The sequence below is a fragment of the Dunckerocampus dactyliophorus genome, chromosome 21 (assembly GCF_027744805.1).
Source record: "Dunckerocampus dactyliophorus isolate RoL2022-P2 chromosome 21, RoL_Ddac_1.1, whole genome shotgun sequence".
In the NCBI taxonomy this organism is placed as follows: Eukaryota; Metazoa; Chordata; class Actinopteri; order Syngnathiformes; family Syngnathidae; genus Dunckerocampus; species Dunckerocampus dactyliophorus.
In genome coordinates, this window is record NC_072839.1 from 14,471,984 (window position 1) to 14,491,186 (window position 19,203).

General features: G+C 42.8%; 1 long non-coding RNA gene across 1 annotated transcript in view; it reads right to left on the bottom strand.

The window, feature by feature from the left end:
- LOC129174320 (uncharacterized) overlaps positions 1-4,717 on the bottom strand; it is a 41,830-nt gene extending 37,113 nt beyond the window's left edge. Inside the window, exons 1-2 of the long non-coding RNA XR_008567415.1 lie at positions 4,658-4,717; positions 4,136-4,194 (exon numbers count right to left, since the gene is read on the bottom strand). This is a non-coding gene — a long non-coding RNA (uncharacterized LOC129174320). The remainder of the gene's footprint in view (positions 1-4,135; positions 4,195-4,657) is intronic.
- Positions 4,718-19,203: the final 14,486 nt, after the last annotated feature.

The window sequence follows — 19,203 nt, forward strand, 5'->3', positions numbered from 1 at the left end:
TGATGAGCAGAGAGGGTGGCTGGACTTGGGAGCACACAGGACTCACCTCTCATGGTGACATCAGCAGATGTGCGCAGGGTTCTGAACAAAACAAACCCACGAAAAGCAGCAGGCCCAGACAACATCTCAGGACGTGCACTTCGGGTTTGCTCATCAGAGCTAGCTAGCATGTGGGCTGCTTGCTGACATATTTAACCTGTCGCTTGCACAAGCATCTGTACCGACCTGCTTTAAGTCCACCACCATCGTGCCCGTACCCAAGAAGAGCAACGTGACCTGCTTGAATGACTATCGCCCTATAGCACTCACTCCTATTGTCATGAAGTGCTTTGAAAGGATAGTCAGGACCCACATCAAAAAGAGCATCCCGGCCACTGTGGACCCTCTACAGTTTGCATACCGCCAGAACCGGTCCACTGATGATGCAGTCAACACTGCCATCCACACAGCCCTTTCTCACCTACAGGGCCAGGACACATATGTCAGAATGCTATTTATAGACTATAGCTCTGCTTTTAACACAGTCAGCCCCCACAAACTCACAAATAAGCTTCTCACACCTGGCCTGTCACCCTCCCTCTGTAACTGGGTGTTTAACTTTCTAACAGGCAGGCCCCAGTCAGTCAGAGTCCACAATCGCACATCCTGCTCAAGAATTGTGAGCACTGGGACCCCACAGGGGTGTGTGCTGAGTCCGCTCCTCTACACGCTCTTCACCTATGATTGCGTGGCCTCCCAGAACAACACCAGCATCATTAAATTTGCGGATGACACTACAGTCATCGGCCTGATCACTGGTGGTGTTGAAACATTATACAGAAGAGAGGTGGCGGACATCATAGCTTGGTGTCGTGATAACAATCTCCTCAATACAGAGAAGACCAAAGAGATGATCATCGACCCAAGAACAAGGGAAAAGGAGCCGCATAGACCCCTGTTTATTGATGAGACTGAGGTGGAGAGGGTGAAAACCCTCAAGTTCCTTGGCACATACATCAGCGAGGACCTCACCTGGTCTCACAACACCCAACAAATTATGAAGAAGTCCCAAAGGAGACTGTACTTCCTGAGAAGACTGAGGAAATTTGGCATGTCCACCACAATCCTGAGTTGCTTCTACAGATGCAACTCAACACACGCACACACTCATAGCACTTTTATTTATTTACTTATTTATTTATTTGTATTATTTATTTGCATTAATGTCTCTTCTGTTGTTGTTGCTTAATTTATTGGTATTTATGTTTCTTATGTTCTTATTCTTTTTCTTGTGTTTTCTTTCTTTTCTTGGGAGAATGAACAGAATAAGAATTTCATTGCATAGTATAACTGCCTGTTTTACTGTGTATATGACAATAAAACTCTTGAATCTTGAATCTTGAATCTCGAATCTCTCACTGGTTCTAGATCAGCATCTCATTAGTTCTCCGTTAGTTCTACTGGTTCTATGTCTGTCTCTTAATGGGTCTAGATCGGCATCTCATAGGTTTTCTGTTAGTTCTACTGGTTCAGTCCATCACTCACCTGTTCTAGGTCGGCATCTCAGAGGTCCTGTTAGTTCTAGTGGTTCTATGTCCATGTCTCACTGGTTCTAGATTGGCATCTCACAGGTTATCTATTAGCTCTACTTGTTCTATGTCCGTGTCTCACTAGTTCCAGATCCACATTTCAAAGGTTATCTGTTATCTGACCTTTTATGACTCTGTGGTAGCCTCAGCCATCTTCTATGCTGTGGGCTGCTGGAGAGGGGGCAGCACGGACAGGGACAGGAGCAGGATCAATAGGCTGATCAGGAGAGCGAGCTCTGTCCTGGACGGTCCTCTGGACTCCGTGGAGGAAGTGGGGGAGAGAAGGATGTTGGCTAAGCTGACATCCATCATGGACAACACCTCTCACCCGCTACATGACACTGTTGTTTCCCTTAGCAGCTCCTTCAGCAGCAGACTGTTACACCCACAGTGTAAGAAGGAGAGGTTCCGCAGGTCCTTTATATCGACCGCTGTCAGGCTCTACAACACCTGCACCACTTGAACCATGTTGTAGTCACTCTGTATTCTTTACTTGCGTATCTCGCTTGCTGCTGTAACGAGTGAATTTCCCTGCTGTGGGATTAATAAAGTACTATAAAATACAATAGCGCTACAGTGTGTGCCTCACTGGTTCTTCTGGTTCTATGGCAGTGTGTCATAGGTTCTCCTGATTCTTTGTCAGGGCCTCACTGTTTCAACTGGTTCTGTCAGTGTCTCACTGGTTCTTCTGTTTTGATGTCACTGTTTCACTGGTTCTACTCATTCTGAGTTACTGTCTCCTATGTCAGTCTCGTGCTGGTTCTAAGTCAGCATGTCACAGATTCTGTGTTAGTTCTACTGGTTCTATGTCCCTGTCTCACTGGTTCTCACTAGTCCAATATCAGTGTCTCATTGGTTCTACAAGTTATATGTCAGTGTCTCACTGGTTCTCTTGACAGCATCCCATTGGTTCTAGTGGTCCTGGTTCAGTGTCTCACTGGTTGTACAGGTCATATATATCAACATCGCACTGGTTCTGTGCCTGTGTCTCACTGGTTCTACTGGTTGTCACCAGGACTATGTCAGTGTCTCAGTGGATCAACTGGTTGTCAAAATGTAAAAATGTCATCGTTTCTCCTGACAGTATCCTCATTGGTTCTACCGGTCCTATGCCAGTGTCTCACTGGTTCCACAGCTTCTGTGTTTCGCTCGTGGTTATCTGAGCTGTTTGTTTCAAAGTACAGTAAGTGTCTTATGATGATGATCTAATGATTCTTTCCATTTTTGAGGTCAGGGTCTTGCTTTGTGCACTGGGAATAGAACAGGGCTTTCCCACAAGGTTGGAAGCATATTAACGTCTATGATGAAGCTCCAACAGCTGAGGGCTCTATCCGTCTTCATTCATGATTTCACATAACGTGTCCATATGAGTGCATGGAATAATTAACCCTTGCTCATTAGATTGACAGTAATATCAAGCCCTGACAATGCTCTACAAATGATTAATGTCCCACTAAAACCTCGATATGGGTGGGTGGTCCAGGGCATGGCCTACTGTGTGAATTTAGACTCCGCCCCTAATCAAGTAAGCGAAGAAATCAGGTAACTTGAAAAAGAGACTACTACAAAACAAATACAAGGTCATAGTGGTTGTCGGCTCTAATTAGTTGGCCACTGAACATATCCCACGTTTCTGCTGCAGTTCTTGCTGCCAAAGATGTTTTTACATCATTCTCCACTCATGTAATTGAAATTTGCACAGTTAATTAATTAGCGTGTAATTCCGTGTTTACAAGGAGACTGTGTGTTGGCCTTTTCGAGGCCGCTACAACAAACAGCCGCCCCCTCGCCGTGACCAATTACAGCCGGCAGCCATTGTGACGCGTGTCGCCACCGCAGCGTGGTAAGCACATCTACCAGGTTAATTACCTTGACCTTTCCATTAGTTTCTTCATTTTAATGACTACATCTCTTTCTGGCCACTCTTTCTGCTAGTGAGCGGACGCTTTCAAGGGATTTATTTGGTGAGCGCATGGTCACTGGGATGTTGTCTTAGTTAGCACGAACCTTGTCAATACTGCTGCATAATCTTTTTGTGGAGGGCTTAAATACAAAAGGATGCGGTGGTAGAGCTAATTAGTGTATGATGACATCACCACAAATTGATGTTTGAGACCACTTCTTTAAAATGTAATAGCGTTAATATATTTGCCAGGATTTTTAAATGACGGCTACAGTCATTTAAAATGTTGCTGGACGTCCAAACTCTTTTAAAAATATTATAGTTTAATAGAATGTATTTATTTATAATGTTATATTAAAGGGTCGAGTCCTTCGTTCCTGTTCTATATACGCTCTTATTTTGGCTTATTTTTGGTTGTGTGCAGCCACTTGACGTCAGTTTGACAGTATCAGTATGTATCAGTTTGACTCTTAAGCCCAGCAAAGTGTCAGGTGTGATTTCTTTATTTGCTGCTTCTCAGTGGTTTCTTCTCAGTTTACCATCCCTTTTGTAGTTATCTGTTCTATTTTCACAGAGCCTGTTTTTCTCTGTCACCTTTTGTTTCCATTCTGGCTACAAAACTGTGAGTACCTGCACCTGCTCATGGCTAATTAAAGACTTTTACCTGCACTTCGACTCTATCTCTGCATCCCGGGGTCACGACCATGCACCACCATGACATAACTATAGAAAATATAGAAATAATAATACAAAATATTATTTTTTTTTAAACTGCAAGTTTGAATTAAGAAAATAAAAACTAGTAAAACAAATAAGAACAATACATTTAAAATAACAGTAAATAAAGTAAATAAAACACAAAAGTAAAGGAAAACAATAACATGGTAATAATAACAATAAATTATAAATTATAATGTTTATATTATAAAAACATGATATAAAATGTATATATTTTAAAATATACATGTATTTATAATAGCAAACTTGTTTTTATGTTTAACAACATTGTGCTAAAAAGCCTATTTAAGCCTCCCTCATTGACACACATTGCAATACTAATGATTTAACCCTACAAGTATATTAGAATTTTTAGTAAAGTACACTATATTAGAGTATATATATATATATATATATATATATATATATATATATATAGACAAGCTAGTGATATCAGGTGGTGTTTTACCTTGACTGTCAGCTGCAGTCTTCATCAGAAGTGTCACCTGACCACTGTGACGTGTCGCCTGTCATCTGTTCTGATTACATTTATAACAATGACATGTCAGTGTAATATATAAATTAGCATGAATTGCTACAAAGCTCTGTGGAAATTACTAGTTTTTCCTGCATGCGAGAAAGTAAATAATCAACCAAGAGCGATACAGCGTCTACCTCAAACTAGCTCATGCACTATAATATTGTATTCGTCAACCGCAGAATGCATTTGGCTTATCTGGGGGCTCATTGTCATTTTGAAAGTGACGAGGTTGAAAATGCCAGTCTGTGCCCACCTGTCAGTCACGCTATTCAAAAAGCTGCTGAGTCATCAAGCAGCGGCGGATGATTGGGAGAGGAGTGGGGGGGGGGTCATATTAAAAAGGTCATATCCTTCCGAAAATCAGCCTGAAAATGAGAACCCGATCATTTTCACGCTTCTTGCTCCCTGAATATATAAGGCGTGAGAAGAGTTCATCACGTGTGATTCTGCAGGAAAAACAATCAATTTGCCTCAATTAGTGTAAATGGAAATGTATGAGTGGATGAGTATCTGTACGTGTGTGTCTGTAATGGCGGTTTCATGCTAAGTGGCCGCCCGCCGCTCCATGTGTGTTGTCGCACAGAACAAACATCATTAGACGTATTATTCATGGTCTCTGCCGATGCCACCGACACATTAAGGATGGTGTCACTCGAGATGCTCGTCACTCATCAGAGACACCCACCCACCCGCTGGGACTCAATGACAATTAATACGTTTTCCTTTTTGTTCATTATGAACCTCTTTGCCTAAGTGCAAAGTTGTGTGGCGCCCCCTGCGTGCCGCCGGGCTTACCTGCCAAGACCACCCACAAATAGTAAAGAAAGGCGAGTAATTGAGGCGCCCATATAAATATCTATTTTTGATACTCTGAAGTTGACTTCTCCTCCCATTTAGAATCATAAAAGGTGACTGTTGTAAACACCTGCAGTTAGTGGTTGTGTCCGCAACATATCAAAAAAGAGGCAAACATGCCCATCACTGTTTCCCAAAGTCAAAGTGTATACGAGTGAATATCGTGTTTTGGCTAAAACGCAAAGATAGCAGGTCTGCTTTCATGGATGACTAAGGAAATTACTAAATTTGAGAGGCTGAAATCAGAGGACATTTACATATTTAAATCAAAACGGTTAATCAATTACCAAGATATTTGTCGATTAATTGGGTAATCGATTAACCATCGATTAAATCAATTCATTGTTGCAGCTCTAGTAAACACTCAGTCCAGATTAGATGCGGCTTGCACATGTGGCAGTCCTCAAAAGTGACCTGTAAAATCCCATTCAGCATGTTCAGACATCTCGTCAGATCAGGTTGTCATTTATTGCGCTTATGTGGGATCTCATGACTTAACGAGTGTGCATTTGATGTGCACGAGCTGGTAAAGCAAATGAAAACCGCCCGCCTCCTCCACGCACTCTCAAACAAAGCTCTCCAAAGAGAGCAATGAGATCACGTCGCGGCGGTACTTGACTTCAGTGCGGGAAAGCCCATCAGATGACTATTTTGTCACCCATGTGTGTGTGGGTGAGCCTCGTTAATACGCCGACATTGTGCTCTGGCGCTGCACTTTGTATAAAATAAAATAAGAATTTTTCTATGCCCACGCAACATTGGCTTCATGTAGAACACGGAACATCCCACAGAGAACCGAGAGTGACAGAGGAATACAAGCAATCACGGGATAAAATTGAAATGAAGAGGAGGGGACTTGATCAAATTACACAGAAAACATGTGTTGTATTTTTTCAAATTCCCATTAAAAATACACAATTCATAACAAACCAGGCTTTGCTACAAATCTTAAAATATAACCTGCGGCTGCGCCAACGATTCATCAGTCAGCTACAGACGTGGGACCTGTAAGTTTGATTATTTTGCTTTTTTTCAGCGAATAGGCTAACCTAGTATGATATTGCTGTTAAAATGTGAGCGTAATGTTAGCACTTTAGTTCACATAGCAATGCCAGTGTTGCTAATGTTTGTGTCCTCCTTAACATTGCGTTGTTGTATGTGATTATTACTTTGGACAAGTGCAGAGTTACAGAGTACAGTAACCTCTCATTTATCGTCGTAAGAGCATAGAAAACCTGTATGACTTCCTAAATATTGGTTTTAACATTATTAGCATCCTGTAGGCATGAAATAGCACCCCAGTAGTCACTTTTACACTCCTATTATCCTTTCTTTACATCACATTGTGCAGGCTATGGTGTCACTGTAGGGACTGTAAGAGACTGCAAGCTTCCGAGCTAACGAGTTAGCCTCTCCAATTTACTTATTGATTTTACTGATGGATTTACTTACTGATATTTCCGTATTGAAAGTGTTTCAAGTGGGGAAGAAGGACAAAGAAGCCAAAAACACTTCCACACGTAATGAGAGAACCATTTTTTTTTTTTACCTCAGCCATGGCATCTCAGCTCTTCGCTGCTGGCTCAGTAGCCAGTCTCCATGCAGTGTGAAAGGTAACGTAATCTAATGTCATGTCTCATAACATTACTGATGCCTCCTGACCAGAATACTACATATAACTTGTCTTTCAATATTTTGAGATTAATAATAGGCCATAGTCAACCACAAAAGAGCAATCATTTATTATTTTTTGAAAAAAAACGTGATAAAGTGAGGGAGCGATATTCGAACCGCTATATAGCGAGGGACGACTGTATATGTCAAAAGTGGCACAAAAACGTTTCTTGAGAGAGTCATGAACATATTTCATTGGCATTGAAGCTCCAGAAGCAAACAACAGAAACAAAATGCATGTTCCCAGATAGCCCGCACATTGGCATGGTCTTACAGCCATACAGCAAGTGCAGAATGAAATAGACACACAGAACACTCACGTCTTCCGCTAACTCATCAGCTTCCTCCAGTATTATATTCTGTGCTAAGCTAGTAGTTTGAACTGTGGTTTATGGAACAATAACGTCTGTTAATACGATTGCCTACATTTGGGTAATTATCACATTTGGCACCCAGAAAACACTGAGGCGTCAGTGTGTGTGTCATTTTGCGCCTGAGCTACAACAAATGTTCATTATGTCTTATTCTGTGTTAGAGCCCGAGGGCACAAAAGCAACAACAACAAAAGTGTTTTGATTATCTTTTGTGTTTGTCAAACACCAGTGCCTCGTAAATCCCGCAGCGTTGTTCTGCAAATCCTATTCTTGATACTCCTGTTAGGAGTCTGCTGCCATCTATAAAAAAAATCTGGCGCACAGTCGGGATGGCGGCAGTGAAACCCACAGGGCGGAGTTTATTATCACTTAAGACGCCATGGTGGCACACCTGGTGTAAAAAGCGTTGTTCCGTGAGGGCACAGACCTATCCCGCACTATTTTTAACACCGCTTTCATCTAATGTGGTGGAGAAAAAGTAGCACCCGGACACATTTATTGCCATTTTTCTTTCCCCCTCAAATCGGTTGCTCATCTCCTGGTTTAAGCCCCTCCCCTTCTGCTGCCAAGGCTTCCTGGCGCACACCCTGACTCTCCAGGCAGTGTGCAAACAGCTGCACTCCTCAGCGAGTGAATTATTGCGACGTGCACGAGCAACGGAGCAGCTCGCTCTCGTTATTAATCATGTGGACGTGCTGCAGAGTGGGAGGTGTTTGCACAGCAGGTCCGTGGCTCTTCTTGTAGCAACGGTCGCATGAAACAAAAAACATTATTTACAGCTGAATGATGCGTGCAACTACACCGGTGGCCACAGGGGGTGCCATTGAAAAAAAATGTGTTAATGAGACAGTGAGCCTAAAACGCAGCTACTCGTACCTGTAAGTACAAGTAGTACTACAAATGACTTTTTAATGAGAGTAATGTGTGTCCCTACAGCTTGTTCATGAGCATCAGACTTGTTTTTTTCCCCACAGAGGAAGAGGCGCTTTTGACATTGTGGCTTTTAATGAAAGAAAGCCTCTTTCCCCAGGCTTCGCTACACATCTTAAAATAAAGCGCAGGGCTCTGTCGACTAAGACAATGAGGAAGCATTTACTTTTTCTTCAATCAATAGGCTAACTAGCATGATGCTGCTGTTAGAAACTAACCGTTATGTTAGCACTTTAGCATCACATACTCTAGCTATGCTAGTGTTGCGAACGTTGGTGTCCTCCTGTCCCACTCCTTAATGTCACGTTATTTGTGCGAGTGACTTATCAGCACCTGTGTGATGGCGGCAGAGTATATTTTATGTTTTTTCCGTCTGCAGCAACGGTGCTCAGGTGGTAAAGTGGCCGTCAAGCGTTTGGAAGATGTCCGGCCCTCGCTCAGTCCTGTCAAAAGCATCCTTGAGTGAGACACTCACAAGTCGCTTGCCAGTTGAGTCCCACCACCAACACAAAACACTCGAGACTGTGACTTTATGCGCTTCTGTGCCAATACCAACACATTTCACCTAACATTGCCCTAAAATCAGAGCACTTTATAAGCATCAAATTGGATGTCATGTCACTGCTGGGGAGCATACTTAAATGGGTAGCTGTGCAGTGCTAGGGTATGCTGTGATGTGTTATCCAATTACGAAATTGTGGGGCATGCCCCATGCAAAAATGGTTTACATTTCAGTCGATATTACCTTCAATTTTGGATACCTAGCAATATGTCGTTGCAGTTTTTCTTCATTTCCTAGAAAATAATTACATATGACTCTCAATAACAGAGGAAGTGTGTACCTATGGAGGTGTATACATTTGTGCTGATTTGTGCTGATATTGATTCTAAAGTGTGGTACAGGGCAATCAATGCACCAAACAATGTTCAAAACTCGACATGGGAAAATATGCAATCACCTCGGGGCAATTTTCATTAACAGCGGCTGAAAGCCAAAGAGATCTCAGCCTATTGAAATGACTTTTGAAGCATGACTGTTGTCCTTGAATGCTAATGGCGCTTTGCCCCAGAATGTGCAAGACGGGGGCGGGGGAGGTGAAATCGCTAAGTTGCTCAGTCCTCAGAGGAACTCCTCGAGGCGCAATATGTCTTAGTCCTGTCAGATGCTGACCTTTGTGTATCCCTGCCTGAGTTCCCAGTGTGTGGAGATGCGCCGGGTGTCGGCTGCATAAGGCCAATAGTCAGTGTGCGCTAAGGAGGTGGCGGTGACGGAGAGAATCACAAGGGGATTCTTATGCTGCTGATTTAAACGAGTCAAAATGTATGACTGCTTGACAAGGAAAAAAAACCTCCTTCCGCATGGACATGATACCACCTCTGACCTGGCCTTAGCTAGATAAGCCCGTCTCATGTATATACCCACCACGTCACAGAGGACATCATGTGTAAAAAGCAGGCTTTGCTACACATCTTAAAATAAATCCTGCCGCTCTGCCAAAGATCCGTCAGTCATCTACAGGCGTCGGAGCTGTAAGTTTGATCATTTTGCTTTTCTTCAGCAAATAGGCTAACCTTGCTGTTAAAATCAAAACACATCACGTAGCTATGCTAGTAAAGCTAACATTTGTTCCACTCCCTAATGTATGTGATATATGTCATCTATTACATCAGACAAGCGTTACGGTGTATTTGTAAAAAGTGGACAAAGTACACAGCAGAGCCTCTTGGAGACACACACAGCTCATTAGCATTAAAGCTTCAGGCACCTAAAACAGCGTGTTCCCAGTTGGGCTTACTAAACGCACTTTTAAACTGTCTAAATTCCAGCATCAAGGCTAGGGTTTGGCTTTGATTTGGAATAGTCACCATGTATGGACAGTATATAATACTTGTAGGCGCCATGATGAGCAGTGGAGGAGCAAAGCACTGCATAAATAGACGTTAGCCTCTGGCTTTTATCGGGATACCCGTGTCAGACTCCATAACGGCACGGCGGTGACCGCTTTATTAAGGCACATTAATCTCTCGCCCTCCGGCACGTTCGCAGCGAGGGTCAAATATCACGATGGTGACCTTGGCGGAGAAGGCCTCATCCATCACCAGTAGGGGGAAATGATGTCATTTGGAGCTCGCCGGTTGATCTGCATATGAATCACGGCATGTACAAGGCTCATGTGACTTCTACTTTAGGCATTCATCCATCCATTCTGTTTATTTTCGCTTATCCTGTTCAGGGTTACAGGAAAGCCGCAGTCTGTCCCAGCTGAGAGAGGCAATGTACACCCTGAACTGACCACCTGTCAATCACAGGGCTGACCCACAGAGACACAACCACTCACATCCGCAGTTATGTGGAAAAAGTACCAGTAAGCTAACTCTTCTACTCCTGAACACATAAAAGGCTGTCAAAACATGCACCCCTACCGTGTTGCCTGTGCTATTATTTTTCAGACCGATACACCATACGGAGGCAATGTCGCTGTCCAAAACAAGCCATTATAACTGTAGGCTGTTTAGCCCGATCACCACCAAACTTGGTACACACCTTTCGGGGATGGACAAGCACCGTCTGTAAAATTTTAGCAAGATTGTTTGAAAATCATGGCTGTCTTCAAGCAAAATGTCTAAGCAACTTGGCACCTAATTGACCATAAGTCACAAAGCATTTGTCTAATCTGTTATTATTCAAAGACTAAAATCTACGCTAACGTGTCTTTGAAAGCATGTTGAACATAGGAATAGGGAATGCCACTAATTTCATTTGCAGGTCATGTGACTGACTCAACAATTTAGTCTTTAATGAGCCGATCGTTTACTTTTTGGTCTGTTTTTGGACTGTGGGAAGAAGACAGAGTGATCAGTAATAGGTTTAGCTTGCCCCCCCTCAGACCGGACTGGACCACTTTGTGGAAACATGTGGTCTGTCAGGGAGCTGAGGAGTTTCCTGATCACTGGAGGGTCCCTCCCGTGGAATTGAGCCCACTCTTGGATGAAATGGCGTGCTCCCTTTGACTTTCCATGACATTCAATTGTATTTTTTTTCCTTCTTCTCATTTTCCTAAAGCTGTTTTGTTCTCCTCCCATCTGGCTGGCTTTCATCATTCGTTTAGTCGGGGCCTGGTGCCTCTGTCACCCATTGGGAGAGCCGCGGCCAAGAGGGATATGATAGGAATGATCAGTTGCAGCGTTTGCACACATCTGTCAGCCTTTAATTCCATCCCGCAGGCAAACGCACATTGTGTGTGAATATGTGCACAGTCCATTCCCAAGCATCCCAAGAGATGATAAAAACGCTCCAAATACCAGGCCTCGCTCCCGGCCAGTGATATCAGCTAATGTCCTGTGGCTGGTTGAGTTATCTGCCCCAAAGTCTTGCAGCTTCATGGAGTTGTAAAACCCTCCACCTCATTGAGCGAGGACAGTATGGACGCCAAGATAAGACGTGTTTTAAGGGCCGCCTTGTTTATTCAAAGCATAAACAGTCACAAGCCAGCAACCGGGATGTCAGCACATCCGCCGCTTTTATCACGTCGGCTGTATAAAACACAGGTGTTGCTGCTGATTCCAGAAATTAAAAAGCACACAAGGGGGAATTCCACATTGGTAGCCCAAGAAACGCCTCAGCCTCAAGTTTGCTTTGCAGCTTTCAGAGTGTTCAATGTCAATTCTCATTTTGTCCCTCATTACTTTTTCTATGAAACTTACTTTTTTGCCAAGTTGTTTGTGCAGGATGTCTTAAAACATCATCCACGGTGTTGAAATAACAGGACATCACGACCACTGCAATACAGAGGAAACACATCGACCAAGAAATCTGATGTTTGGAGCTTTTGGCTTCATTTATTTTTCACCAATTTTAGTAAGTCTCACAAGTGCCGCAGTCGTGTACCAGAGGTGTGTTAGCCTTGATGCTGGAATTTAGACAGATTAAAATGATCTTTGTAAACCCTACTGGCAACACGCCGTATTGTGTGTTTGTAGATTTAATACTAACAAGCTGCGTTTGTCCACACACAGTGTGTCTCCAAGAAGTGCTATTGTGTACTTTATCCACTAAATCTGCACTTGTCCAATGTAATGGATGTCATATATTGCATACATTAAGGAGAACATAAATGTTAACTCACCTTTTAACAGCAACATCATGCTAAGTTAGCCTTTTCGCTGAAGAAAAACAAAATGATCAAGCTTCCAGCTCCCACGTCTGTAGCTGATTGAAGACCAGTTGGCAGAGCTCCAGGCTTTATTTTAAGATGTGTGGCAAAGCCTGATTTGTTAAAAATTGTGTATAATTTGAGGAAATACAGTAGATATTTTGTGTGTAATTAGATAAACTGCCATTTATCACACACCACAACGTAACATTAAGGAGTGGGGCAGGAGGACACAAACGTCAGCAACGCTAGCATAGCTATGTGAGCTAAAGTGCTAACATTACACTCACTTTTTAACACCAACAGGCTAGTTTAGACCATTTGCTTCAGGCTTTGTTTAGGCTTTGTTTAGGGTGCGTAGCGAAGCCTGCTTTATTTTAAAGTGTGGGAGATGATAGATTTTTCTCACATTTTGTGCTCATAAATATTACTGTCAGACGTCACTTTATGCATAAAAGAGGACCTTGATAACGAAGCAAGGAAGGAACAAGAGTGGAAGTGTGTCTTTGGGTATGATGGAACACAGTCAAATCAATGTGAGCAGGGATACCACAAACAAACATTGATGTCTGGCGAGTATGAACAAGCACGCGGCTCGATACAAAAGAACAAATAGCATGAAGAAAAGCGTTTAAATGACCCAATAATAGGATCTGAGAGGCTCCTGTCAAACGTTAACAGGAGTAACAGAGATTTCTCTTTGTATTATTAATATGTGAGTCATGGGGTCAATAAATTATTCATGTGCGTGATTCAGTGAGAGCCTGAGGGCTTTTTCATCGTTTGAATAAAGCAGGGATCATCTTCCAATACAGCATCCGGGAACAACAGTAAACACTGCGTGGTGTGTGTGGGTCCTGGTCGCGTCGATGAGGGAGAGATTCCGGGATCTCCACGAAGAACGCGAGGAGTCAAAAGCAAACAGCGGCGATAGCCACTCGACTTGTGTTTCTGGATGGCCACGCTGCCCCGCCAGATTGTTTCTCCCCACATCTCCCGCATGCTGATGTCGTGGCGCGCCAACGGATTAAGCTCACTAGACGCGCGGCACCAAGAACCTCCTGTTCCTGTTTTGTGCACATTTACAGTTAATGCCTGCATCTCTTTGATGTCTTTTTAAGCTTTTATTGTCATTCGTACTGAGCATTTGTTTCATGTTTAATACAGAGGTGTCCAAACATTTTCCATTAAGGACAGCATACAGAAAAATGAAAGGATGCGGCGGCCATTTTGAGACATTAAACCAGTCCAATGTAGGTCAATATATGCTAAGCTATCTGAACAAAACACATTTATTTTGGCAACAAAAATTACTACATCTGTAGCACTCCTTTTAAATTGAATATTGATCGAGAAGTTACCATGGCAACGTGGAGAAAGGGCACACGGAAGATGCATGTTTGCTGAGTAGTACTTGGGAAGAATTGTGTAGGATGTAATCAAAATGCATGTTTCCGTCATGTAAATCCCACCATGAACCATTTGTTATGCGCGTGCCTCTCATTGGAACAAACTGTATCATAATGGAAAATATTATCAGGCGGCGTTATGAAGCGATTTGTTCCAGGCGGCGCTGCAGTGCCGATAAATCAGCGCTCATCACTCATTAAACAGACAGCTTGTTGTAGCGGCGACACATAAACGTGTCCCCACGGGGCCGTGAAGGATGGTCCTGAACTTGAACTGCACTTAGCCCTGACGCCATCTTTGTTCCACAAGTCCAACTTTTTTTTATCAGATTTAATTTGACAGATTTTAAGAGTGTTTAAGGGAGCGTGCGTCCTTGTCCCGTGTTGGCTGTGCGCCCTCTCCGTCTTCCCCGCAGGCTTGTGATGTGCGTGGTAAAGATTATCGATCGGTCAAATGGTTGCCGTCATGCATTATTGATATGTTGAAATGTATACAGGGCAGCCCGTGCAGACCTGCTGGTGAAAGCGCCTGTGGCGTCATTTGCAGAGGTCCTCACCTGATGATCCTGAGGTCTTTCATCCGTCCTAGCTAAGAGACGTCGTCCCGGCTGTCCTTCCCACCCATATAGGCGGGAAGGTTGGAGGTCACCACAGGGGAGCACAGACCACCGGCAAGACTAAACAATCTGGCATGCCTAATATCTGAAGTTGCTGGATCAAACTGGTCACTGCACCACATGGCCCCGATGCAAATGGACTTTACGTCTCTGAATGTTTCTTGGATCATCTTGCTCGAGATATCTGTCACCCTTCCACAAAGTTTCATGGAAATCGGTTGTGTACTTTTTGTGCAATCCTGCTAACCAATAAACCAGCCAATACTTAGCATTTTTGACATCTAACAGCCATGAGAGAACATCCAAAAACTTGATCCAACAGGGCCAACCCAAAGCTTAAGCATTAACAGCCTGGGTGTGAACTTGGGTGCCTCATTCGGACTGTTCGACCTTTACGCTCTACGACTGAGTTGGTTTTTTGCTGAATGTAATTAGCATTAGCATTTGTTAGCATTAGTCATGCAAAAAAAATAATAAAACATAACACTGAATAAAATAACTAAAGCAAAATGGTGGCTGATCCAAGATGGCAGACCCCCAGCTGAAGTGGCTATGATCTGTTGTTGGGGTTTTTGATACTCCATTTTTGTCATTCCAGCCAAAAGTCTGTGTATTTTGGACATGCCCAAACACGTATCTCCCGCTGCAAAACAGAACACTATTCCTAATCTATCTTGACGTGGTGATTTTGTGAGCTAATCGCGCAAACAGCTGCAGGCTAGCGAGCCTCTGCTCTCCCCTCTAGTTGCTGCCATGGCGCTCTATGCAAATGACCATCTTACTGTGTAATTGTTTAAGCAAGATTGATGTCTAAATTTATGCGGCACTCCCAAATGGAGTCACTCGTCCATGTCCAACCAAACTCTCCCCCACCCTTTTTTTTTATCCGTTGCCTTCCAAAAAAAAAACACTTCACAAAGCTTAAATGTGGCATCTGGACAGTTTGGCAGTTTTCTCAGAGAGGTGTTGAGCGCTGACTTTAATGAAGATGCATCACGCCTGTTGCAGATTTATCTCCTCTCGTATGGCCTAGCAGATGCTCGCCGAGTGAACTCCACTCGTTTGTTTTTTTCTTCTCTGCCGCCATCAAAGCAAACAGCAGGTCTGTAAGCACCCCTGCAAAGCATGCTGGGATTTGGGTGTAGACGCAGGATTCAACTTGATTTTACGACTGCAGATGCTTTGTTTTTTGTCGTAATACTACACGTCCACAACCTCATTATTGTCAGCGGTTGTCTGAACAAGAAAAACTGAAAAAAATCTCACAACTAAAATGTTGAGCTAATTACACAAAACACACTACTTTCATTAGCGGGACATGCTAGCTTGCTTACTTTATGCTAGCTTGCTTACTTTACAAACTTATCATAGCAGTAGTCTAGTTAGCTTTTTGATGTTACAAACTTTATCGTTTTTATTAATCCCCATGTCGAGTAGAGTGTTTATGTAGCCTACAGTGCTTCGCCTTGCTAATATAGCAGTTAGCACCTCATGCTATGTTTCGGTCGATATAACTAGTCTTTCTAGTCTGAATACTAAAATAGTTATCCAATGAGGATTTTTCCTTCATCACGATTATGGATAATGACGAGCTGTACTCGTCTCATGCTGGTTCTCGGCAATAATGCGTTATCTGTAACAGATAGTCATCCCTAATTTATTTTGCCAACTTTTTCGCTCCAGTGCCAGGTAGACAACCCCCACTAGCTAAATTATTGAAAACCAATCAGAGGTTATGCATTTTACTTTGTTGGAGTAATGGCATTAAAAATAACACAGTCCGTTATTGTTTTCCAATCACAGGTCATCTAATAAATTAATATTTCCAACACAACAAGGTTGTAGGCCGTTACAGACAGCGGCTGATATCTATTTTAACGATCAGGATGTCGCTTCAGTCGCCACTGTTCACTGTTGCTGTACACGAAACTAAATAGCTACTCAATTCCATCATTCCGTGATGAATTCAATTACTTTGTTAGGAAAGTAACTAATATAGCTTTAGAGCACATAGCTACTGTACTTAACCAACTAAAGGATCTTTTATTTATCAAACTTCTCTGCTCTTGGACTCGTTAGCAGCTAGCTTCATTCCAGTACCAATTAAAAACACAGATGAGTGGCTATGATTCCTAATTTGCTGCAGTTACCTTCTGTGTTTTTTGAGATGTTCCCTTGATTGCTTTTTGGCATAATTTTTACAGTTAGCTGCTCATGCTAGCTGCTTTTTTAAGCATACACTATTTTTGTTTCGCTCTTTATGCTAGCTGGCATTCAGTATGAATAAATTCAAACTAAATTTTTAGATTTTAGCTGCTGTATCATTGCTATTGCCTATTTTAGCTCGCTGTGCGTTTAAATATTACCAACTTTTTCTGTTCTAGCAACTGGTGCTAGCTAGACTTTTTGCCACAATTACAATAGTTAGTAGCTCATGCTAGCGCTTCAGTATGAATAAATGGTCACATAATTATGGCACTAAGGTTTAGTTAGCGCTACCATTGCTGTGATAGAGACTTTGCTAGCTTACTAACGTCGGTCGAGACACTATAGCTACGTGAAACACTTCTTTAATGTGAAAAAAACAGGAGTAAAGTTGTTTCATGTGCTGTATGTATATATTCATGTAATTTATCTTGAAATTGCTTGAATTTGACCTCGAAGGTGCAGCTATATCTTGACAAGAACACTAAGGTGTATCTTTTCCCCCCTGTCACATTGCTAAAGAGCTTGCTTTTTTTTCCTAGAGGGGTGTCGCTCCTTGTACCATAACATGCTTGAAGCACATCTCATTTCTGCCAGCGAGACTCTCCAAAAGCCTGATTGTATCCCAGGCTTGATTTACAGCCTGGCCCCTACATCATCATTTGCTGCTAATGCCGATGTAAAGCTGCATCCGTCTCAAAGGAATCCTCCAGCGCTGGCGTCCATACATGATCTGCTTTGTGCCAACTTCTGTTTAGTGCTCTCTTTAACCTCTGTCTTATCTGTGACTCGCAGGCATGAAGGACGCCGGATGAAACGAAATGTTTATTGAGTTGTAAATATTGTAAATGGAATCATGATGTGGCGCCTCGTCCTTGCGAGGTGTTTCCAATTACGGGAGGGTAATAAGACACCTTTGTTGGGTCAAATTGAGCGCGTCTCGCCGCGTGATTGCTCGACGGCTAAGGAGGTGCGGATCGAAAGGGGGCGATGTTTTACTCCGCAGATTTGTCTGGTCCAGCGTCCTGTGGAAGCAGTACACTTGTTGGAGTTCTAACAGGTCGTTAGGTCTCTACTGGAAGTCAGCTCGCCATGTTCTCGTTTGCCTTGCGAACCTTATTAGCTTCATTTTAGAGTAAATATTAGGAATGTCCAATAGTGGCTTTTTTGCCGATATCCGATATGTCAGTACGGTCCATCTCTCAATTTCCGATTCCGATATCAACCGATACGATATGTGTAACATCACAACTCTCCTGTCGTGGAACACATATCTGTTGTGAAGCTAAATACAGCATCAGCAATTAGCTTCTCGACGTGGCTGTACACAACATTGGGAAACATCTGAGAAATACCTGTGATCGGGCATGGCAACGCGTGGCTCGAGGAAATCCACGAGTTTGGTGAATCGCTGTGGCATCTTGCACGATAGAAAAGGGCTTGTTATCCAGTGCACACCATGATTTTCCCAATGATGTCCTTCGCCCTGGGAATTGAAAGTGTTGAAGGACGACGTCTCCGTTCCGCCTAACCAACGCTTTGCAGTCATTGTAAAATGCAAGTTTAATATCCGAAGGAGACGCCACAGACATAACGTTAGTTAGGTAGAGTGAGCCACACACGGTTGTTTACACGCTTCAGATGTGGTTTGATGAGGTCATCATTTGCCCGCCTGAAAATACGGGAGTCCATAGGCTTATATACAGCATTTTTATTATAGGGCAAAAAATCTACCAATATTACATTTTTATTGGGCTGATGATATCGATAGGCCAATATTATCGAACATCCCTAGTAAATATTGTTTTATTAGTCCAGTACAGTCGAAAGAAGTACTTACCCTACTTTTGGTGTAAATATGCTTTTTAAGTCAAAAGTCAGCAACAATTAGGACTAAGCACAACGTTTATTTCCGAGAGGACACATGCAGTGTCCCTAAAGCATTAATAACGCTGCCATTATTCACACTAAAGTTTGTAATGGCCTGAAATGTTAGCAGTGCTCCGGGGAGAGGCATAAACAGTACAGCGTGTGAAAGTTTACATTAGAGTTTGGGGAATATTTGTAACCTTTCAGTGGTGTTCGAGCTAATGAGCTAACTGGAGCTGAAAGAGTGGTAGCAAGATAAACGCCATAGTTGCCTCTTTAAAAGTAGAAAACGTCAAAAATATAGAGATAAATAATGAAGGACACGACTCGTATTCATTTTTAACTCAACGTAATATACATATGCTACATAATGTTGCACCGCTATCA